The sequence below is a fragment of the Macrobrachium rosenbergii genome, chromosome 52 (assembly GCF_040412425.1).
Source record: "Macrobrachium rosenbergii isolate ZJJX-2024 chromosome 52, ASM4041242v1, whole genome shotgun sequence".
Classification (NCBI taxonomy): domain Eukaryota; kingdom Metazoa; phylum Arthropoda; class Malacostraca; order Decapoda; family Palaemonidae; genus Macrobrachium; species Macrobrachium rosenbergii.
The window spans coordinates 22271298-22296727 of record NC_089792.1 but is presented as its reverse complement, the minus strand read 5'-3'; the positions used below and the strand labels follow the sequence as shown (position 1 = coordinate 22296727).

At 37.8% G+C, this 25430-nt stretch overlaps 1 long non-coding RNA gene across 1 annotated transcript in view; it reads right to left on the bottom strand.

Moving 5' to 3' along the window:
* Positions 1 to 25430, bottom strand: part of LOC136833748 (uncharacterized) — a 336120-nt gene that overhangs the window by 189262 nt on the left and 121428 nt on the right. Inside the window, exon 2 of the long non-coding RNA XR_010851576.1 lies at positions 8512 to 8578. This is a non-coding gene — a long non-coding RNA (uncharacterized lncRNA). The remainder of the gene's footprint in view (positions 1 to 8511; positions 8579 to 25430) is intronic.

Genomic DNA, 25430 nt, shown 5'->3' with positions numbered 1-25430 from the left:
ACAGGGAAAGAATGGACATCCATAATTTTCAGTTGTACGAAATAGTCGACTGGTTTTATGGGGTTTTATTCACACATACCTTGTGGCATGGATTAATGTACTGATGCATGATTTCTCTTGCACTTAGTTACCTTACTACGACTTACCTTGCACTGCATGTCCTTTCCCAAAATCTATTTCTCAAAGACTGGTCAGCAGCATAAACTAAAACTAAACCGATAAATTCATTAATTAATTATGAACTACCTTCTGAATCAATAGTAATTGCGTTTCCTAGGAAAAATTCATCACATCAGCCGATTTAGTATTTGGGCCATCCAGAATACCCTGGCATTCCTCCTTGACATCGTCAGTTGCCCTAATATCCAGCCTCCTCTTTTGAACGCTTTCAAACTTTCTTCGTACCTTTTATGAATTCCTTCACATTCACAACTTGAGACCAAATTTAGTTCCTTTTTATTCTATCAACTTCTGCCTGGTTTTCATTTTTACTTTTCAGTATGGTGGTTGCTTCAGGAAGGGATGTTTCTAGCCAATAAGGACTTACGGATCCAAATCCTTCGTTAGCGAAGCCAGTCATTAGCACACGTCCGATTATTGCTACTGGAAACTGAACAATACATAGCCTATGCATACATAAATAGGATGCTTACTGCCAATCAGTCAACCCTGGGGTGAATGAGTACCAGCTTCAGTTAGAATCAAGATAAAGGTATGTACAAGCTTAAGCTGGATCCTAAATAAACCCTACGTGCAGAAAGATTCTGATAAAACAATTAGGAGGTGCACATCTCTCATCCTACTATCAGACATCACATTTAAAACTACAACCTTATTCTTGCGCCATTATTATCAAAACTCACCGCTGATTCATCCTGCTCTTAGTCTTGTAAACATTCCTCTGATACCTATTTCCATTTATCCTCGTAACTATACAAACACATATAACCGTACATACGCAGATGTTGTCAACATTATTATTACAAAATACCTCAACTATGTCACTGATCTCATTTCTAAACAATCGTGTGGGTCGCCCGAAGGATCTGTTTTTCAACGAGAACTGAAATTAATTTGGACAACGTAGTTACAGACGTTGGTGGGGGGCGAGGGGGAAGGGGAGAAAAGACAGCAACAACAGATAAGGAGTAAAACGCAGAAGTTAATGCTATTTGGGCCGTCAGGAAGCTGCAAGGAACCTTGAGGAGGAGGAGGAGGAAAAAAAAATGGAGGAGGAGGAGGAAGAGGAGGAGGAGGAGGAAAAAAGGAAGAGGAGGAGGAGGAAAAAAGGAAGAGAAAAAGGAAAAGGAGGAGGAGGAGGAAAAGAAGTAGGGGGAGCAGGAGGAGGGAGGACGAGAAGAAGAAAGAGGAGGATGAGCGAGAAGAAGAAATCGGAGGAGGAGGACTGATAAAAATTAAAATAATAATAATAACAACAATAATAATAATAATAATAATAATAATAATAATAATAATAATAATAATAATAATAATAATAATACTGAGAATTGGTTCGTTTTTCTTGTGAGAAGACAAATTCACTCGGGAAGCTGAGACTCCAACTCTCAACAATCAAAAGGTAGCATTTCAGAACAAGGAAGGGCGGCTAAAACTGTAATCTTCTACGACAGGTCACCCATGAGCTGAATATCAATAAAACCATATCTGAAGGTTATCATAATAATAAGAGATATCGAATGATTAATACTATATCCGTTTGAGATTACAACAATAATAAGAGATACCGAATGATTAATGCTATATCAGTACGCGAGAACATTCTCCCTTTGCTACACACCCACCACCATACATTTTACACTTACACAGAACTATACATACTACACACACACACACACACACACACACATATATATATATATATATATATATATATATATATATATATATATATATATATATATATATATATATATATATATATATATATATATATATATATATATATTCCATAGTAGGATTATACACACACACACAACCAGAAAGAAAACTGTCATAGTAGATAAATGCTTAGAAAGAGAACTTCATAGGTAAATCTAAAGGTTCGAAAGACTCTGTTTATAAAACAGGAATTATTACAAAATATATTTTACATGAAAAGAGACGTGTTGGGCAGGCAACCAAATAGGATAATTTCCCTCAAATCTGAAAACGATTGAGGAAAAGACGCTGTGCTCCTTCCTCAAAGAAAAGCTTAAGACTCACCTTTTGAAAGCAAGCAGTCTACAGGACTCCGATATTATTATATATATATATATATATATATATATATATATATATATATATATATATATATATATATATATATATATATATATATATATATATATATATATAATATATAATATATAGATTGGCATTATATATATTTATTTTTTGAGATACATATTTATGTGTGTGAGTTTGTGAAAGTTTCTGAAAGTTACCAGGATTAACGAAAACCATTGAAAGAGGAATGTTTAAATGACTAAGAGCAGGAGGATGTAGGAGTAAATTTCAGTATGGATGGCAGAAGAATGGAATTTGTCGACGGTGGTTGGGAAAAACTAAAAACTAAACATTTTATCGACGGTGGTTGGGAAAAACTAAACAACTAGCAAAGTCATTTTATAATTTGCAAGGAAGGTTGGCGTGTTTTAGTAAAAGGTTAGGAAATGATGGGAAGTTGGAATGTTTGAAGGATATGTAGCTCCAATTTATCTTTACGGAAGTGAAGTGTTGATGCTGAATGCGGACGAAGAAAGAAATGATGAAATACTTGCACAAAACTGAATAAGGAAGGATGGTAATACAGCAAATAAAACGCTTCTACGTAAAATGGGGGGAAAGGCTGGCATTTACGTGAACAATTGAATCACTGTTATTTGCAGCATGATCATGAGGAGTGGGAGAGGATGGGTGATGAAAAATATATAACTGGGAAGGGTCGGAAGGCGCAGTGAAAGTTAGATGACCTGGAAGACACGAGAAGGCCTGCAGGATATTGTGGAAGGGCTCAGTGTGTGGCCAGGGGTCGAAGTGCTACCGAGGAACTCTTTGTGAGATATGAAGAAGATGGTGCGCCGGAGGTTATCTCCATTAGTTCATTCTTGATTTTGCAAATTATAAGATGATAGTTTGTTAGTTGTCTAGTTTTTCCCATTAGTCCCTTCCTACTATGGGAAAAGTATATATATGTGTATATATATATTTATAAATAAATGTATATATGTATATTTATATATATTATATATATATAAATATATATATATATATGTGTGTATATATATGTGTGTGTGTGTGTGTGTGTGTGTGTGTGTGTGTGTGTGTGTGTGTGTACTTGTAATAGCCACAACGTCCTCAAGTTCTCCACATTTTTGGATACACTTGTCACTAAAAGTGAGACTGGGGATACGGGTTCGATTCCAGCTACCGGCATCAGAATCACTTCATATTCCTTATACATCAGATTTAAGGCCTTGTAGTGACAGGCGTATGCAAATTTGTGGAGAATTCGAGAAGGTAAGAGGTCATTGTGGCTATTAAAATTACTTATGTATCTGGTAAAAAGACGACCAGTAAATTCTAGACATATATATATATATATATATATGTGTGCGTTTGCGTGCGTGTAAAATGAATGGTGAATGCGTGTGGCAAAATGGAGAACTTTATCGCGAACGGAAGTAGCATTTGTCAATCCTTATCTATTATTATGATTTCCAATCTTCAGAAATGGCTTCATTGAAACTCAGATCATGTATTGCCTGTCCGTAGAAGATTTCGATGATCAGCTGTCGTTTCGCGGCTTAAAATGTTACCTTTTGATTGCTGAGAGTTGGAGTCTCAGCTACCTGAGGGAATCTGTTCCCTTACAAGAAAAAATGAACTGATTTTTACATATTAATTTTTTGCCGTTAATTTTTTTTCGAGTTTTATTGATAGGATTGTTTAGTCCTGCTTCCTCCTCCACCTTTTTCTTCGCCATCCCCTTCCGCCTTCTTCAACCTACTCCTCCTCCTCCCCTCCCTCCTCTCCTCCTCCGTTTTCTCCTCTTCCTCTTCCTTCTACTCCCCCACATCCGTCTCTTCCTCTTCCTCCACTTACTTCCCTTCATTCGTCCTTCCTCTCTCCTCCTGTTCCCCTCCTAATCTCCCCTCACCCTCCTCCACTTCCTCCTTTTTCTTCATTGTCATTCCTCCTTCCTTCCTCTTCCTCTTTTTCTTCCATCCTCTCCTCCTCCTCTTCTTCTCATCCTTCTTCCTTGTTTTCTTCATCCTCCTCCTCCTCCTCCTCCTTTTCTTCATCGTCATCCTCCTCCTTTCCTTCATCGTCATTCTCCTCCCCTCCTTTTCTTCGTCATCCTACTCCTCCTCCTCTTCTTCATTGTCATCCTCCTCTTTTTCTTCGTCATCCTTCCTCATTGTCATCCTCCTCCTCCTTTTTCTTCATCGTCATCCTCCTCCCCTCCTTTTCTTCGTCATCCTACTCCTCCTCCTCCTTTTCTTCATCGTCATCCTCTCCCCCTCCTTTTCTTCATAGTCATCCTCCTCCTCCTTTTCTTCGTCATCCTACTCCTCTTTTTTTATTGTCATCCTCCTCCCCTCCTTTTCTTCGTCATCCTCCTCCTCCTCCACTTCCTTTTCTTCATCCTCCTCCTCCTAAGTGTTTTCCTTTTCCCCATCCTCCTCCTCCTCCCATTCTCGTTCTTCCTCCGCCTCCTTCTTCTCTTCACCTCCCTCCTCCTCCTCCTCCGCCTCTCTTCCTCCTCCTCCTCCTGTTCTCTTCATCCTCCTGCTCCTCACCTCCTCTTCCTCCTCCTTCCTTCTATTCATCATCCTCCTCCCCCTCTTTCATCCATCTCTTCCCCTTCCTTCCTTTCATTCTCCTCCTCCTCTCCCTTCCCCTCCTCTTCCTCTTCCTTCTAATCATCATCCCCCTCCCTCTCTTCATCCATCTCCTCCCTTTCATTCTCCTCCTCATTCTGTTCTTCACCCTCCTCATCCACCTTCTCTCTTCCTCCTTCTTCCCTTAATGTTCTCCGCCCTCCTCCTCCCCCATTTCCTACTTCTCGTCCTCCTCCTCCTCCTCCTCCTCCTCCTCCTCCTCCTCCTCCCTTTCCTTTTCTTCGTTCTCTTCCTCCCATATACTCGTATTAAGCTTCAATAAGACGGGATGGTTTGGATTCCATATTCTTTTTCGTGCGAATCTTCTCTTGCATTCTAAACAGCACATGACTTCAAAAATGTGTTTAATTTTCCTCTAAGTTTTCGGCACTACAGTAAACAACATTATATGTTTTTGTGAAGGAAATACATCTACCATTAAAACTGTAAACAACAAACCGTTCATTTCCCAGAAACAGTTTTATAATCATTAAATATTTATTTAATAGTTATTTTTGCCCTGAAACAACGACACTCGAGAACGTTTCATATTCATGTTCAGCCGACTAAATTGATTAATTTCAAAATATGTACCTTAACAGCATATATATAAAAAAATATATATATATATATTTTATATAAATCTTATATATTTATATATATTAATAAAAGATGTTTTTACTGGCAAATCTTTTATTTTGTACTGTTAATCAAAGATGTTGTGTCAAATATGAAATAATTCCGTTTGATAATCAAAGTGGTTCGTGAGCTGGAATTCAGTGCGGAATGTCTCGTTAACAAGACCAGTTACTAGTTAGTTTAGATTTTTCATCATTTTTGGTACTCATGAATACACAGAAGTTTTCATGAGAGAGAGAGAGAGAGAGAGAGAGAGAGAGAGAGAGAGAGAGAGAGAGAGAGAGAGAGAGAGAGAGGATGGGTCTCCTGCTATCATTCGATGATCAAAGTTCGACGGATGATCTTCAAACACATCGTGAATCAATGGATGCTATCATTCGATGCTCAAGTTCGACGGATGATCTCAAAACACTGTCGACCTCAATTGTGCTTTTTCTGGAAATCCAGGCGTGATTTAAACACAGTTTTACTTGAGGTCTTAGGACTAGGATTCCATTAACGCGATGACGGTTTACATTTTCAGCAAAAACAGAACATACGAAAATGTACAGTGTTGTTTCCATGGGCACGGTTGCTTTTGAGGTAGCGTTTGAGTTATGCGCTTGCGGTAAGTGTCAATCGCTCCATGTAGTGACTGAACTGAAAACTGAATATAAAATTTATGCCACTGGCCAAGCACTGGAACCTATGAGGTCATTCGGCGCTGAAAATCAAGTTGAAACAATTGTAAAGAGAGGGTTGAAAGTAAGATGGAAGAAAAGAATATGAACGGAGGTAAAAGGAATGAAAGGGGTTGCAGCTGGGGGCCGAAGGGACGCTGCAAAGAACCTCAAGTAATGCCTACACTGCACCCAGTAGGGTGCACTGACACCACCCCTAGGGGGTCCATGTAGTGACTGAAACCGCAACCGCAAGGTCACGGGCATCTCTGTGCCACTGCTACAGCCCAGCGTCTACTTTATTGTTGCTACGGAAGCGGACTTCGCTCCTTGGAAGATGCCTAGAAGAAAACATCAATTTTCAGTCATGGAAACTGAAAAATTAACTGAACTTGTGCGCCAACAAGAGTGGCTATATGACCCGTGATTGTCCTCCAACAGGGATGTAACAACGGTCAATAACAAACTGAAGAGCACTGCCGATATAATGGGACAGGAGGTTTGGATGTTATTATTCAGGCCCGCACCGACACAAATCGGAAAAAACAGTTGTTAAAATCAGGTGTAAATCTTAATTTGTGGTAATTATTTGTAGGTTTGTAAAACAACTGTAAATAAATTGTGGTAATAGTTGTAGATCTGTAAAACACCGAGTTTTTCGTGTTTCTTGAGAGATGAACTCATCTCAAGATATTCCCAGTTTATCACGATACACAAAGCATCACTTTTTCCTAACATACAGGTACCATCACGATACTTATTGTGCATCACTTTACAAAATATATTGTTCGGATCATATCTCTATTTTTTTATAGTCCGTATATTAATTAGTTTGAGAATTTTCTTTACAATATGAAAAGTAGAATCAATTAAGACATGTAAAAAAACATAACTGCTGGAAAAATCCCTGTTTAATGCAGGTTTTTAAGTATTTTGTCCCTATCATTATGAAATATTTCATTACGTTTAGATATGAACAGTCTTACCAACCGTGGTATCAGAGTATCATCTGTATAAAGAGCCTCCTGTTAAAAGGATATCATTTTTCGTAAATAAAACAAACGTGGGAAGAGTTTGGATAGAGTTATCAGATTACCATCTGTATAAAGAGCTTTCTGTTAAAAGAAAGAATGTTATTTTAAGTTACCAAATAAGATATAAATATAAAAAATATTATATAATTTATAACTTCCCTTCTTTAAAATAAAAACATTTCGCTTCACCGAAGGGTAGTGAAATGCGCTGACGCATGAGGTTCAGTTGCCCACTAACAAAGGCCCAATACATAGTTGTAGAAATCACAATACATATGCTATGGGGACCATACGGTCGAACATGTTAACTGTTGGAGACTAGAAATCCACACCTAACAAGTGTCAAAGTTGTGAATTTTCAGTCTTCACCGGTTTGTATGTTTGTTCGGATGGTGCCTCTATCGTATGTATTGTGATTTCTACCACAATGTGTCGGTCCTTCGTCACGTAGCTTGGGAATAAAGTCGAAACTGGTCAGGACTTATACCCAGTCTCATATTGCCTAAAACTGCTTCAAATAAGATGTGTGTATATATATATATATATATATATATATATATTATACATATATATATATATATATATATATATATATATATATATATATATATATATATATATATATATATATATATATATATATATAGTTATATAAAGGGAATATCTCATAAAGAGATCGTCATAATGTCTGCAAATGCTTCACATCAGACCACAAAACCAAAAAACGATGCTCCAAATATAAGAAAAACAGGATGCACTTATTATGCAAATCAGAAATCGACTGGATCTTGCACTGCAAAAGACTAACACAAGATTCCAACGGCGCAACAGTCGCTTTGAATACGGAACAAACACTATAAAAATCAAACCATGAAAGAAACATTTCCCCACGTTCGATGTGACAACAGCAGCAGCAAGTAGAATTTAGGCCAAAGGCCCATCGCTGAGACCTATGAGGTTATTCAGCGCTGAAGCGGAAATTGAAAGTAAAAAGGTTTGAAAGGTGTAACAGGAGGAAAACCTCGCAGCTGCACTATGAATCAACCGTTAGGAGAGGGTGGAAAGTAAAGCTGGAAGAAAGGGATTATGAACGGAGGTACAGTAAAAGGAATGAAAGGGGTTGCAGTCAGGGACGCTGCAAAGATCGTTCAGTAATGCCTATAGTGCACCACTTGAGGCGCACTGACGGCACTAGCCCCCTATGGGGTTTCGGTCCGACATCAAGCTTTGAACAACAGTGTTTTCTGACTCAACAGAAAAACTACCTAACAGTGGCTGTCGAGGGGTCCTTCTTACCTTCACAGCTGAGAGACATCCTTTGTCACCTGTCTTCCTCGGATAGACTTCACCAGGTCTCATCAGTCTGCAAAAATAAACACAAGTAACATTAAAGCCTGGTCTTACGTTAAAGGATAATTACAATGCGTTTTATAAAAGAGAAAAAAATAATATTCATCACTTAATAGCTTCTGGTAAAATACGGCACCGGGCAATAATAAAGATAAAAAATAAATGTCCACTAGTTATGTTATCACATTTCAATAACAGTAATGAGATCCATATCATTATTTGGGTCTAATCTAAGCAGGTCCAAACCAGACTGTGTTCAATCAACCACTGTACGAGTTCTTTTCTATGGGTCCTTGAAACCATACTGACTTTTACTTCTTTCAAATTTCTCATTGGCTGCCTTCATTACTTCAAGACCCACAGTCTCTACCGTCCACAAATGAGGTTTTTCCCACTACATGTGGATCAGAATCACCTTTAAATGACAGGTCCTACGTCAACAAAGGAATTTAACTAATTAAGAAAAGGATTTACATAAGACAATAATAATGCAGCCAAATTTAAATAGCCTGCACACAACAGCTCTAAGATTTCCTATTACTACAAAAGTTTTAATACCCTGATATGGATTTAAAAAATTACGAATATAACAGCAATGACATAATCATGACATGCAACAATGAAGAGAGGTGATAACACCTTGGCATGTGATTCCACTGTCAGTCACATGAATGACAAATTTAATTTCGTTCAGCCGACTGACACTTCAGGCAGCACGCCCTACGATCAGAACTCCAAGGACCTGGCGCAAGCCAATCACCGCCCTCACCGGTCAGCCAGGCTCTCTCAGATGGGTCATTCCGTCCCCGGCCGAAAGGAGATCCAGTCCCAGCCCCTCTCCCACCTCTGACAACCAATCAAAAAACCCCTAAATTTTCTGTACGCCCATTTTCAGGAATAAATATCGCATAATTGTACCTTGGCCTCATTTGATAAATGGTAGAAAGTATACTATCAAAACGTCCAGGAATAAATGAACTTTGGACAGCCGTCATATAATTTACCAGCTGCTGCAAAGGAACTCATTCGAGAGACTGCGAAACTGCTACACAAAATCAACGGCATCCAGATGCTGTTTAATGAAGTTTGTTTGAGAGAGGGTCTTCTTACGGGATACTATAATTATTATATCAAATGGACAAATAGAACTTGTTGATCGACGTTTTCAGGTTCAGCTATACAAAACATATGAGAAAGGTGAGACACATTTAGCACAGGTCAATATCTATACATAATAAAATATTGTGAGTCGCCAACCATTTTTCCCGTGCTTAACAATGATAGCGTTGTGGGACAGAAGAATGTACCTCAGAAGCTTTGGGACTAGTACGTAACGTTACCATAGCCGGGGGGAGGCCATCTCGACTCTAAGTAAAGAGAATAATACTACACTGTACTTCATCAAATATTCGGGTAAATGAAAATAAAAGATTAATACATGTAAACATATAAATCAGAGCCAGTAATAGATATAACATGAATATTATACGCAGTGTGCCCTTTCTTATTCGAGAAGTAAAGACTGAAAATTTCTTAATAACTGGAGTGATTAAATTTGTACACTTTGAGTTTTCTTTCGTTCGTGCAGTATGTATAGTGTGTGGGGAGAAATGAAAGGGTGAGGAATGTATTGATGCACAGAAGAAGCTATAAGAAAGAAAGCATTTGTGGCATGACAGATATGAGTGTTTTGAGATGGTTTGATCATGCGGAGAGAATGAAGGAAGGTACATTAGTGAAAAGGTGCATAGTTTAGAAACGTTAGAAGGGAGGAGGAGAGGAAGAACAAGAAAGTGCTTGACAGATACAGTCAGTGATGTACAGAAAAAGGAAGGCCCTTACTATATACAAAGCTAAACATTTCATACAAAGCAAAGACTCAATATATGGGTGGTTCGAAGTTAGTAGTGAAGGGGCTCTATGTGCTGCTCATGAATCTTTTGTGAAGTTGCATGAAGCAGCTAATAATGTGGAAATCTTCTGCAAATGGGGTTCATCCTCGGTTCAGCAGTTAAAGTATAAATGAAAGATTTTTATTTCTCCAGTTCATTCTCTTCTTTGAAAACGTCAATGCTTATGGGAAGCACTTTCAAAATATACTCTGATCATATTTTCCTCGTGACTTGTGGACAGCAGTCTTTTTCAAACTACTGTATACTTCACAGCATGTCTTTTGAGAATCTCGAAAAGAATAACAAGCGTTATAATGAAACTTACGGAGGCAAATATTTAAAGTATTTACTACAGAAACGAAAGCATTTCAACACGATCTGAAAGCACAACATTATTCCATTTAAAATGGTCCGATTTCGTCAGTTTGACAATGATTTCTCAAAAATATTTTCTTTTAATTGCATCACTTCTAAGAAAAAAAAAGAAAGCCAGGATTGGAATTATTAGCTATAAATGTTTTAGACCAGCAACTTGGCTAACATGTCGACTAATATGAAATCGCAGTGCGTGTCATTTACAAGATACTGTCAGGAATTAAATGCTACTGTGATCTTACAGCTGCAACCAACTCTCCAGCAGGTTTCACGAACGATAAACTTAAACACAGTGACACACAACTACTTTTGACGCCTTACTGCTGTACACTGTTTTGATTCGGTCTCAGTTTCAAGTGATGCAATGCAGCTTAAACAACCCAAACCATACGAACAAACAATAAACAAGAACAACAACATGGGAAACAAAACATTTCAACAGTGCCAAGGCATTTCGACGCGAGCGTAACGGCCTGTCCCCGACCATTTGAGGACATTTGCATGAATTTGCGTTCGCGGATTTAGCTTTCATGCTTTCTCCAATTTCGAGTGCCATCTTCCCACGCGATTGCGGACCCTAATGATGATCATATTTTACGAACCGCATTTTGAGGTCGCACGCCAGATTCATGCCAGTTATCTTTCATTACTTGCAATATTCATGAACATTTCGGAATGCTAGCGGATACACTTACTGTGACAACAATGTCCCGTATTCAACTTTACCCTTCTCAGAAGCCTCTGAGTTGTCATGCTCCTAACATTATCACTTGCTTTATCGTCAATCGAATAATATGCATCCTAGTATATCACAAATGGACACAGTGCTGAGACCTAATCAAAATCTGCTCTCAAACAATAGTACTAGAACGCAAATATGACACAAGATTTTTCTCTGAATATATACATATACATATAATATATATATATATATATATATATATATATATATATATATATATATATATATTATATATATATATATATATATATATATATATATATATATATATATATATATATATATATATATATATATATATATATATATATATATGGAGACCAAGGACAGATGGAGAGGCACACGGACAATCAGCAGCTTTTATTGTGGCCGACGGCGTTTTGCAATAATCCACTGTATTTTCAAGGCTGCATTAACACAATTTTGTTTAATAAAAAAGGGACGTCACTACATAAAATTATAAAGATAAAAATAAAAAAATAAAAATATATATACATTTCTTAAAATATCTTAAAACAAACCTGCCCAGTACATGGCTAAAAAGTGACTAAACAGAAAAAGGTAAAACTAGTCGAAAGCAAACAGAACAGGAATTACCTGGGCAAGTTAACTGCTTGCATACCAGCGTGTTTTCCCCAACTTCCCGACTCAGCAATGACCCAATTGACAGCATTTCATTCGAATTATCCCTTCTGAGTGCATAAGATAGAAATAATCAACACACAATCACGTGTGGAACAGAAATAAATTTCTGACTCACAATTGAGTCATTGCTGAGTCGGGAAGTTGGAGAAAACACGCTGGTATGCAAGCAGTTAGCTTGCCCAGGTAATTCTTTGGATGCATTTGCTCTCAGGTTCCAACTTCTTTTATGACTTGTATGGCCTAGTTGGCAGCGCCCTTGCCTTTCAATTGAAAGACCTGAGTTCGATCCTGACGTGAGTCAGAAATTTATTTCTGTTCCACACGTGACTGTGTGTTTATTATTTCTATCTTATTCACTCAGAAGGGATAATTCGAATGAAATGCTGTCAGCTGGGTCATTGTTGAGTCGGGAAGTTGGGGAAAACACGCTGGTATGCAAGCAGTTAGCTTGCCCAGGTAATTCCTTGGGTGTAGTTGCTCTCAGGTTCCAACTTCTTTTATGACTTGTATGGCCTAGTGGGCTGCGCCCTTGCCTTTCAATTGAAAGACCTGGGTTCGATCCTCATGTCAGTCAGAAATTTATATTTTATATATATATATATATATATATATATATATATATATATATATATATATATATATATATATATATATATATATATATATATATATATATATATATATATATATACTATATATATATTATATATATATACTGTATATATATATATATATATATGTATATATATATATATATATATATATATATATCTATGAGTACACGTATATTTTATATATGTTTTCCTATATCCCTTCAACTAATGCTTTTGACGTCTTTTTCTACACTAATTACTAATTTCCAAGAGCCAGAGATTGTCACTTTGTTCATCATCAATTTTCCAGATAAAATTTCTTTCGCTTTTCTTTTTTTCTTTTTTGAAACTCCAATAAACCTCACTGGAACTGAAGAACGAATATCGAAAAGAAATTTAAAATCAGACCCAAACTTCAGGCGCCATAATTTTTGCGAACCAGACGTTTCGAGAGTTTTCGTGACGCATAAATGAAGATGATTAAGGATTTTATATTCGAGATTTCATAAGCACTATTGGCGCATCTTTCCAGGGGTCCCTTTTTTTCCCAGCTTAACAGTCCTGTATTTTTGATCCAGGGAGTTTACATTTTTGATCCGGAGAGTTTACGAAAGAAAATGTCTCCAAGTTTAAGAAAAATAGTAATCTCATCTGCGCAAGTTCTGCAAACATTATTCACTCGTTATACCGAGGATATCTGTAAAAATGCAATGAGTAAATTGTAGGAATTTTTGCACCAGAAGCACAAGCACTGTGTACTCAACTTATCGAATACATTTCCAGCGTACCTGGACGTGAAAATGAAGAGATGCCACGGACATGATTTCTGAAAAATTCATCTTTTCCTAAGGTTTAACATTTCTATTTCCACTTTCTACTTCAATGATTGCTTCCGAATTTTTATCAGTTAGGTTCACACTATGCATACTGTATATGAACGATTATAAAAGGCAAATCACTTTTCGGGTCATGAGAATTTTTTTACCTAAATAATTTCAGACATTGCTTCCCATATACACTCGAAATGTTATTTACTAATTCCTCTTTCGATTCTTTTCTTATTAGTGAAAAATAATACTCATATCAGTGAACATATGCTCCTTTCTGTTTCCCAGCTAAATGGGTACGTTGGGTTCATTGGTACGTTTGGAAAACGCAGTTCTTATTATGAAATTTTTTTTATCACAGTGATTTTTATACATTCATGAAGCTAGAAATGTTGCTTAATATCCAATTCACGCTACTTCGGGAAGATCCCCGATGGGGAATTATCATCGAAGGGGAATTTATAAGTGATAAATGGTGGAGGTGGATTAATTCAAAAGCTCAGTAAAATTTCCCCCTCTCGACAAGTAAACAAGTACAGGAGATTCGGCATTAACTTACACCTCGCTTGATCGCTTAGTGGGCAGACCGTCGACTGGAGCAGTTGGAAGGTAACTGTGTCGAAGGATTGAGACCAGGCAGTACCGATCCATTTACCACTTATAAATTCCCCTTCGGTGATAATTCCTCATCGGGGATATTCCCGAAGTAGCGTGAATTGGATATTAAAAGACACTTGTAGCTTCTTGATTGTATATTAATTACGGTGAGATAAAAATTTCATATATATAGTATATATATATATATATATATATATATATATATATATATATATATATATATATATATATATATATATATATATATATATATATATATATATATATATACACACAATCATAACAGGAGTCACTGCTCTAACCACATCGACGGGGTAAAGAGGGAAAGCACAGTGCATTTTCATGATTTATTGTGCCGACGTTTCACAACACATCTCGGTTGCATTTTCAAGGCTGTAAAAATGTGAACACCATATTACTCGTAATAACTCTTAGAATATTTCGACAAAAAATAGATTTATTACATTAACATCCCCAGTAAAATTAAAATATAGCAGAATGGTGAAATTTCAAAAAACCACAGCAGAATACAAAGAGATATAGGGAAAAAATTCAAGAACGTAAAAAAAAAAAAATATGTAAAAAAAAAAAAAGACGTAAAATAATCTTGACATCACTGGTTACATCAATATATTTAAAGTGAGACAAAATAAAATTAGTAAAAACCAGCAGTAAAAAAGTAAAGGTCAAAATAAAATTAATACAGCTAAAAGAAAAAACAAAAACACTACTGAGTAAAACACCCACCCAGCGGGCTGTTGGTGGCTGTTTCAAAGAGAAACTAAAACAAAAGAACCTTCAGAGACCGAGAAACGAAAGATGAAGTGCAATGGGCCATTACGTAATTTACAATTGGATGGAGGAATTCTGCGAGTTTAACGACGGAACTAGCTTTTTTATCATTATGGACTCTAAGACATGAAGTTCGTTTTCATTTTGTACTTGTCCAATGAAGGGCTGAACCTGGACTTTAAGGGCATTGGGAGTGTCACTATTCATCTCAACAAGCTTGAAAACTATGGATTAGACACTAATATCTGTCGTTTTTGGTTATTTTTACATGCCACCCCCTTCCCACCCCTTCTCACCCCCGCACCCTAGCGAGGCTGTACTTGGACTTAAAAGGGCATCAGGAGTGTCACTATTCATCTCAGCAAGCCTCAAAAACTATGGATTAGACACTAATATCTGTCATTTTCGGTTATTTTTACATGTCACCCCCTTTCCACACCCCTCCTTTGGTGCCCATGATGTCTTACCCCAACAGTGCTCTTTTCGAGACAGTAAGTCATATGTGTACCTTGTTTGGTGGAAATTACTCAATGCATTTCAGAGTGCATGTGGAACACACACATACATGCATAAATACATCCATTTAATATATTATATATATATATATATATATATATATATATATATATATATATATATATATATATATATATATATATAATATATATATATATATATATATATATATGTGAATATATATATATATATATATATATATATATATATATATATAAATGTATAGCGTGGAACATACACTGCACACAAACATACATACAAGCACATCCATTTATACATACATACATATAAAATATATATATATATATATATATATATATATATATTTTATTGCTATCAAAGGGGCTTCCAGGAAAAAGCATACGTATATCATACCACACTATTATTGCCAACGGCATCAACAACGTCGCCTTGCATCATCAAGGCTAAACTGAGCTAAAAAGAAATGTCTTTTTAGCTCAGTTTAGCCTTGATGATGTAGTGTCATTGCTAAATAACAAACTGTGATATACCGCATGTAAGACTTTTCCTAGATGACCCCCTTGATTGCAACTAAGAAGCATACAGCTGTATGACCTTTTTACATTATGCACACACACACACACACACACACACACATACATATATATATATATATATATATATATATATATATATATATATATATATATATATGTGTGTGTGTGTGTGTGTGTGTGTGTGTATGAATCATTAGCATGAATACGAGCGTTTATATAAGGTAAAATGCTATTGCTTTATTAATTCCATTTTGTATGCATAGATATGAGGCTCTTAACGATTTTATTCAATGGTTTATAAAGCAGACATCAATAATTAAGTAATTTTATGTCTGGTCAGTATTTTTAGGTAGATTCTGAGTCCATTTCTAGAAGCATGTACAAGAGACAAATTCTTTTCCTCTGGAATCTTATTTCGTCTGAACTGAAGACTTCAACACTTTTCTCAAAACAAATTTTGGAAATTTGTCTTTTTCCTCCCTTTTTATTCCAGTTTCCGTTAGAATCCGATACAAATAAAATGATATGCTTTGAAGAAGCAGAAGGAAAAGTAACCATGTTTCCAGAATTGAAAAACGTTTGTGCGCAATTGTTGGCTATGAATCTTTTTGGATCATATTATTGTTTATAAAGGGGGTTCAAAACTTTGAACTTGATTTTGTTAAAAATGTCTTTGGAGGACTAACTAGCCATCTACATGGAAAGGCAAATACGATTAAGTCTGCTCTCAGGGACTGCAACAACCAGACAGAAGCTGATGACACCATTCGGAAGGAAGAATTTCATATCCAAAAGAATGAGGATTTAGAGGAGGAGTTAAGGAAAGTGTGCTCCTATGTTGAAGAGCTTGAAAAGCTCCTGTTGATGCTCAGGAAATGATAAGGAAAATTGAAAGCAAAAATATAGACCTTTCCTCGAATAACGAATGCCTAAAGAAGAAAAAATGAAGAATGGGAGGATGCCATGATTAAGAAAGAAAAGGATATCGAACAACTGAAGGACTTCCTCGTTCGCCCAGATACAGAACTTGAAAAGAACAAAGAAAAAATACTCGAACTGGAAGACGAAAAAATGTGAATGAGGTCCACATCGCCTATCTCAAGGAAAAGGTGAAGGCCCATGAAGCGGAGAGAAAGAAGATGAGGAAAGAGCTGGAAGGACGCCCGCAAGCCTCACACCTAGAAGTTCATGTTCCTCGAGCAAGACAACAGTCTTGGAAAAGAGGACCAGAGGGATAATTTAGGTATCCAGTCAAAGGTCCAGAAGCCGGATGATCGAACTCAATCGCTCCAACGGGACTTGGCTGAGAAGGAACCGCAAATTGTCTCATCGAAGGAAAATCTCAACAAAGAAAGAGGGAAAATTGGGTTCATTCGAGATGAGGCCCAAGAGATGAAGAACCGCTCTGCTGAAATGGGAGGTGGAAGGAAAAAGCAAAGGAGGTTCAGACAAAGAAGAAACAAAGCAGGAGGAACAACCCCCCCAAGTTATGCAGGACTGTGAAGGATTCTGACTGGCCTCCTGTTGACTCTGCTATGTGTCGCTCCAGAGGCGCTGCCATCTTCTGGGTCTTTTCGATGGGATCTGCTGGAGGATGGGTGTTGTCCAGGAGAGTACCCCACACCCATTCGAATGGGCCCAGAAGACCACAACACCCCGGAACACGATGCAACAGCATCAACAAACAGCCCGTCAAAATCCATCAAAAGACTGGCGGGCTTTGGGGGCTTTTGGGCCTCATCCTTCAAGTTCTTGGGCCCGCTTCTCCAGGAGGGAAGGATACCTGCCTTCCTATGAGGAAGCAGCCTCTGGGTTAGACCCTTCCCTTCAAGGCTGCCCTCAAGAGACTGGCGAGTCTTGGGGGTTTTAGGACCCTATCCAGGTCTGCTTCCCCAGCCTGGTAGGATACCTGCCTTCCTCCAAGGAAGCAGCCTCTGGGTCGGACCCTTCCCTTCAAGGCTGCTCTTAAGAGAATGGCGAGCTTTGGGGGCTTTTGAGCCTCATCCTTGAAGTTCTTGGGCCCTCTCCAGGCCCGCTTCCCCAGCCTGGCAGGATACCTGACTTCCTCCAAGGAAGCACCCTCTGGGTCGGACCCTTTCCTTCAAGGCTGCCCTCAAGAGAATGGCAAGCCTCAAGGATGTTTGGGCCTCATCCTTGAAGTTCTTAGGCCCCTTCCCTTCAAGGCTGCCCTCAAGAGACTGGCGAGTCTTGGGGGTTTTAGGACCCTCTCCAGGTCAGCTTCCCCAGCCTGGCAGGATACCTGCCTTCCTCTGAGGAAGCAGCCTCTGGGTCGGACCCTTCCCTTCAAGGCTGCCCTCAAGAGACTGGCGAGCCTTGGGGGCTTTTGAGCCTCATCCTTGAAGTTCTTGGGCCCTCTCCAGGTCCACTTCCCCAGCCTGGCAGGATACCTGCCTTCCTCCGAGGAAGCAGCCTCTGGGTCAGACCCTTCCCTTCAAAGCTGCCCTCAAAAGACTGGAGAGCCTTGAGGGTTTTTGGGGCCCATCCTTGAGGGGCTTGGGCCGTCTCCAGGCCTGCTTCCCCAGCCTGGCAGGATACCTGCCTTCCTCCGAGGAAGCAGCCTCTGGGTCGGACCCTTCCCTTCAAGGCTGCCCTCAAGAGACTGGCGAGCCTTGGGGGCTTTTGGGCCTCATCCTTGAAGTTCTTGGGCCCTCTCCAGGTCCACTTCCCCAGCCTGGCAGGATACCTGCCTTCCTCCGAGGAAGCAGCCTCTGGGTCAGACCCTTCCCTTCAAAGCTGCCCTCAAAAGACTGGAGAGTCTTGAGGGTTTTTGGGGCCCATCCTTCAGGGGCTTGGGCCGTCTCCAGGCCCGCTTCCCCAGCCTGGCAGGATACCTGCCTTCCTCCAAGGAAGCAGCCTCTGGGTCGGGCCCTTCCCTTCACCATACTCTTTGCTTTCTCTTGCCCAGCTTTTCAAATATGACACTTGTTCTCTCTGAAGGCTTCCAGACAATTTGAAGCATCTCAGAGATTTGTCCTGGAGACTTCAGATCAACCCATACGCAAATGGCATTTCTCTCGTTCTTCCAGGAGCTGGAGACTGAAGGATTCCAAAATGCCTTCAAGGAAATTCCTGAAGGTTTTTGATCATTTTAACCTTGCGTTAACCATTACTTAGAGTTCTTTTTCTGACACATAAGCAGTTTCTTTACTTGAATGAGTCATCTTCTATAATCTTATTGTATTCCATCTTACTGATATATGTAGCTATCTCCCAACGACGAGAGAAGACTCCTGAAGACATGTTCACGACTCCAGGATCCTTTGAAGCAGTTTTCACCTCCTGAAGCATTCCTGGAGAACCAATTGGCGTTTCCAAGGGCTTCAGTGCCTAGACATCGTCTTGAAGCCTTCGGAAGCCCCAGAAGCCTCCAAAATTCATCTCCAGAACGTAGGCTTATTCATTTCCAAAAACGTGGGCTTCCCAAAAGAAACCTTCAAGCCTTTCTTCTCCATAAAACTCTGTTCTTTAATATTGTGCAAGAAATCCAAAGGCTACAGAACCTGCAGATTGTCTTGAAGCCTTGAAGCCCCAGAAACCTCTGGAATTCCAAGAAACTTTCAGAATTTCCAGATTCCCTACTGACACCCCAGAAATAACAAGAATGATCCAGACAAGATCCACTTGGAACATGTAAGGTATAGACTTGGAGTTGTGATCTCTATACCAGTACTATGTAGTTCAGTGGTCTTCCACCAGGGCGGCACTGCAAAGCCTTGCAGCCACCTTTAAAGGTCTGGTAACCTGTAAATTGAACAAGGGCTTCGTGTGAATGTGAATTTTTTTTTTTTTACTGTTAATATTTAATGATTAAGTGTTTTGGGAATGTTTAAGGTTTAGTGAGTAACTGTTTGGTGAATGTTTATGAGTAAGTGTTTGGTGAATGTTGTTTAATTTAGTGAATGTTTTGCGAATGCTGGTGAATGTTTAGTGTTTAGGTATTCCGTAAATGTTTGGTGAATGTCTAGGGTTTAGTGAATGTTTAGTGTGGAAGTATTCAGTGAATGTTTAGGGTTTAATGAATGTTTAGTGTGTAAGTATTCAGTGAATGTTTAGTGAATGTTAGTTTTTAGTGAATGTTTAGTGTGTATGTATTCAATGAATGTTTAGGGTTTAGTGAATGTTTAGTGTGTAAGTGTTTAGGGTTTAGTGAAGGTTTAGTGTAAGTTAGTGTTTAGTGAATGTTTAGTGTATAAGTATTCAGTGAATGTTTACTATTTAAGTATTCTGTGAATGTTTAGGGTTTAGGGTTTAGTGAATGTTTAGTGTGTGTTCAGTGAATGCTTACGGTTTAGTGAATGTTTAGTAAGTATTTAGTGAATGTTTAGTGAGTGTTTAGTGTGTAAGTGTTTAGTGAGTGTTTAATGAGTGATTAGTGAATGTTCATTGACTGTTTAGTGTTTAATGAGTGTTTAGGGATTTAATGAGCATTTAGGATTTAGTGTTTAATGAGTGTTTAGGGTTTAGTGAGTGTTTAGTGTATAGCGAGTGCTTAGTGAGTTTAGTGTATATTGAGTACTTACAGAATGTTTTTTGTATAGTGAGTGCTTAGTGAAGGCTTAGCAAGTGTTTTGCGTTTAATGAATATTTAGGGTTAAGTGAGTGTTTATTGAGTGTTTGGGGTATATACAATAAGTGTTTAGTGTTTTATGAGTGTTTAGTGAGCTTTTAGTATATAGAGTGCCTAGTGAGTTTTGAGTATTCAGTGAGTGTTTAGTGTTATTGAGTGTGAGTGTTTAGTAAGAGAGAGTGTTTAGTGAGTGAGTGTATAGTAAGTGTGTGTGTTTAGTGAGTGTGAGTGTATAGTAAGTTGAGTGTTTAGTGAGTGTAAGTGTATTGTGAACGTTAGTGTTCAGTGATTGTACATTACTGTTTAGTTAGTGTTTAGTGACCGAGTGTATAGTAAGTGTGTGTGTTTAGTGAGTGTGAGTGTATAGTAAGTTGAGTGTTTAGTGAGTTTACGTGTACTGTGAACATTAGTGTTCAGTGATTGTACATTACTGTTTAGTTAGTGTTTAGTGACTGTATGCAAAGAGAGTCCTGTAATTTATGGGAACCATTTATGCTAACTACTGCTTAGATCCAAGAGCACATGCTTAGGCCTTGACCACAATGGTTGGAGTGCTTAGGCCAACCTGTTTTTGTAAGGTAATTTTTCTCCATGGAATTGGGTCAAATAATAATAATAATAATAATAATAATAATAATAATAAAAGATAAAAATAAAAATATTAAAAAAATTAATAGTAACAAAGTATAGCACTATGAGCTGGACCGAGACCTTTCAATATGGCCGCCCGAGGTCACAAGCTCGGCAGGGAGATCGCCACTCCAGTGATTGGCGCTCTATAGTGTGCAGCACACTTCTTTACACGTACATACAAAAAGAAGGGGAGCAGACCCAGCGGATGAAGTAACACACACACTCGCACAATAAAAGCTTTATCAACGTTGAATGATTCAGTAAAATACCTACCTGGAAAATATATTTTTATGAATTAATCTTCGAGGGATGAAATATGAATAATAAAGTATTTCACCGAGAAATTCATCATGGAAATTGAACGAAAACTGACTGAAATAAAACGGTAAGAAAAAATTTCCTTCACAATGCATTCCTTTTTATATTTCCGATGCATTATACCTCTTCGATTACGACACAAAAACAGGAAGTAATAAAGAAAATTACGATGGCATCATTCGGCTTCAATCTTCTGCACAATATAAAGTCTGAGTGACATATAAAACTCTTGAGCTTTTCGCAAAGCAAGATGCTTTCATCGTTTTATTGATGTGATGAGATGTTCGTCTATATTAATCATTCATTCCGTGTGGTTTTACATAAATGCTTAATACACAAACGTAAACACACATACATACATACATATATATATATATATATATATATATATATGTATATGTATATATATATATATATGGGTATATATATGTATATATATATGTATATATATACACAGTATCGCAAAAACGCTTGGTACTGATATTCTGACCTTTATTTTCCTGTAGTTTTACTTCTAAATAACGCGCATCTACATCAACGCATCTGCACGATAAACGATCGTAATTTCCCTTATGGGTTCATTTCTAACTCTCCTGCCACCAGGTGAAAATAGGGATTCTGCTGAACGTGAGGAATCATTAATCACTAATAACTAATTACAGCACCAGTCATTGAAATGCATGGAATATGTAAGGAAACGATGTAACAACAAATGTCTTCCTTAGCGATACGAACTCGTGTATCATTTTCGTAATTCTACCCGACAACATTATCGTCGGTCATCTGCAAGAAAAGCCAAACACCATCATCGTATTTATGATGGCTCTTCAAAGACAAATGATTCAACAAAAATTGTTTCAGGAAATATGTGAAATCAATATAAAATCAGACCAATATATCTAATAATATATTTACGTCCCAAATACGGAAAAAATTAATATTACATGGCATATTATCACATAAGTAACGTTTTTTCTACATTCGAAGAATGAGAATTTCTTAAGAAAAGGAAATTAAAGGGGAAAAATGTAAGAACTGAACTGAATATAGAATTTAGGCCAAAGGCTAAGCACTGGGATCTATGAGGTCATTCACTGCTGACAGGGAAATTCACGTAAAATGGTTTGAAAGGCGTGACAGGAGGAAAACCTCACAGTGGCACTATAAATCAATTGTTAGGAGAGGGTTGAGGAAAGTCAGATGGAAGAAAGAGAATAAGAAAGGAGGTACAGTAAAAGGAATGAAAGGGGTTGCAGCTAGGGGCCGAAGGCACGCTGCAAAGAACCGTTAACAATACCTATACTGCACCGCATGTATTGCACTGACGGCGCTACCCGGGGGAAAATTATACTGTTTTTGTTTTCCGCTAAGTTTTCGAGGTTGATTATCTTTATGAGCAAAGGAATATAAAAAAAAGAAAAGTAGACAGAAAAAAGTTACCTCGTCAGATGACGGTGCACAGCTAATGTTTTGACGGATATCTTCCCAAAATCATGAAAGCTAATTAGTTCATTTTTCAAGAAGCTGGTACAGATCGTCATTAATCCTTATTAATGCTCATTTCTCAAAAGGAGTCTTAAGATTCTTCTCTTAGCAACCAAGACAAAGAACTAGAGAGAGAGAGAGAGAGAGAGAGAGAGAGAGAGATTAAACATACCGTGGCATAAAAATATCACTCTCTTCACAATGAACTTTTGATAAACCTTTGATGGATACAATATAATCATGCAAACAGGAGCGGAATATGATTACCAAACCTTTAATAACACCTGCTAATTTACACTCTCCATAAAAAGGAAAAAATCTTTCGCACCAACTAATTCCAGGCAATCGTCTCATCCGACAAGGCAGGCACCTTTTCATCTCATAAGCCGAGAGGCAAAGTCAGCAAGCAACACTTATTTTGGTTCCGAGGACTAATTTTTCATTTTTTTTTTTTCCAGGTCATTACAGATTTCCATAAATGCTTGCTTCGTACCATAAGATATCATACTTTCGCCTGGAATGGAATGGAATAAAGAATCTTGGCCAAAGGCCATTCAGCTCTGAAAGGGAAATTGAGAATAAAGAGGTTTTAAATGTGTAACAATAGGAAAACCTCGCAATTGCACAATGAAACATTTGTTAGGAGAAGGTGGGGAAAAAAAAGAAAGCATATGAACGGAGGTACAGTAACAGGAATGAAACGGCACTACCCTCCTACAGGGGACCTTCGCGTGAACTTCGCCGCTTCCTGTTACTTCTTCAATCACGTCTTCAGTTCCAAACCAAAGAATTTTAATAACGTCTTCAGTTCCAAACTAAAGAATTTTAATCACGTCTTCAGTTCCAAGCTAAAGAATTTTAATCACGTCTTCAGTTCCAAACCAAAGAATTTTAATAACGTCTTCAGTTCCAAACCAAAGAATTTTAATCACGTCTTCAGTTCCAAGCTAAAGAATTTTAATCACGTCTTCAGTTCCAAGCTAAAGAATTTTAATCACGTCTTCAGTTCCAAGCTAAAGAATTTTAATCACGTCTTCAGTTCCAAGAAAGAATTTCAATCACGTCTTCAGTTCCAAGCTAAAGGTTTTAATCACGTCTTCAGTTCCAAGCTAAAGAATTTTAATCACGTCTTCAGTTCCAAGCTAAAGAATTTTAATCACGTCTTCAGTTCCAAGCTAAAGAATTTTAATCACGTCTTCAGTTCCAAACTAAAGAATTTTAATCACGTCTTCAGTTCCAAGCTAAAGAATTTTAATCACGTCTTCAGTTCCAAGCTAAAGAATTTTAATCTTCGTCTTCAGTTCCAAACTAAAGAATTTTAATCACGTCTTCAATTCCAAGCTAAAGAATTTTAATCGTCTTCAGTTCCAAGCTAAAGAATTTTAATCACGTCTTCAGTTCCAAGCTAAAGAATTTTATCTGATTCCGATTTTAGTTAGATTTCTGTCACCTTTTATAGGCCGTTCCGCATACGAACATTTAAACCAGTGACATTATGACTGATTTACAGGTGGGGCATTATTAGGTGACGCATATAACAGCATGGATTGTATAGGTTTATTTTGAAGAGGGTTATAGGACCATGCTTGCTAAGGAATATTATGGTTATATAATATTCGTTGGTATAAATATTTTGCGTAGATAGTATGTACGTGAGAACATACTTCTAATTCTCCTCTGAAGAAATCTAAATTCACGTGATTTTATCTAATACAACTGATCTAATCATTTAATGTGTAACAACAGACGCCGACCTCTTTTTCCATAATTGGTGCCAAAAGCTGATGAATTAACTTCAAAAATTTCACAAGTCTGAGAAATCGCGGCTCTTCCGGGGAAAACAGCTCCTCGCAAAAGCAAATTTCAGGCAATTTCCCAAGGGAACGGTGCCTTCAACCTCCGATCGAAGTTAATAGCTTCTTAACTCCATTTAGATATAAATTGCTCCCCATGGGAAAGGGTTGATTCTCATTCCCGTTTTTAATTCAATATTAGAAGGATTCCTTCGGTAAGCAGCATCTCGTTCGACCTCCGGCAGAGATTTAATTTATTCTACCACCGCACATGTACACTTACTCAGATGTATACATGCGTACTTCATGGCTGAAAACAGACACAGGGTGCAGGTTAGGTGTCTTTATGTTGACAACACGGCAAAAAGATTCAAAGTCTCGTCGAAAGTCCGCTATGACTGAGTCAGGATGGAAAAATAAATAGGCTAAGTGATGTTCGATTAGCAACTTGCAAAAAGCGGTGTAGGATTTTTTTTTCAGTTACTTGGCGCTCTTACTTTCATATGCAGTGCCTCTCTCTCTCTCTCTCT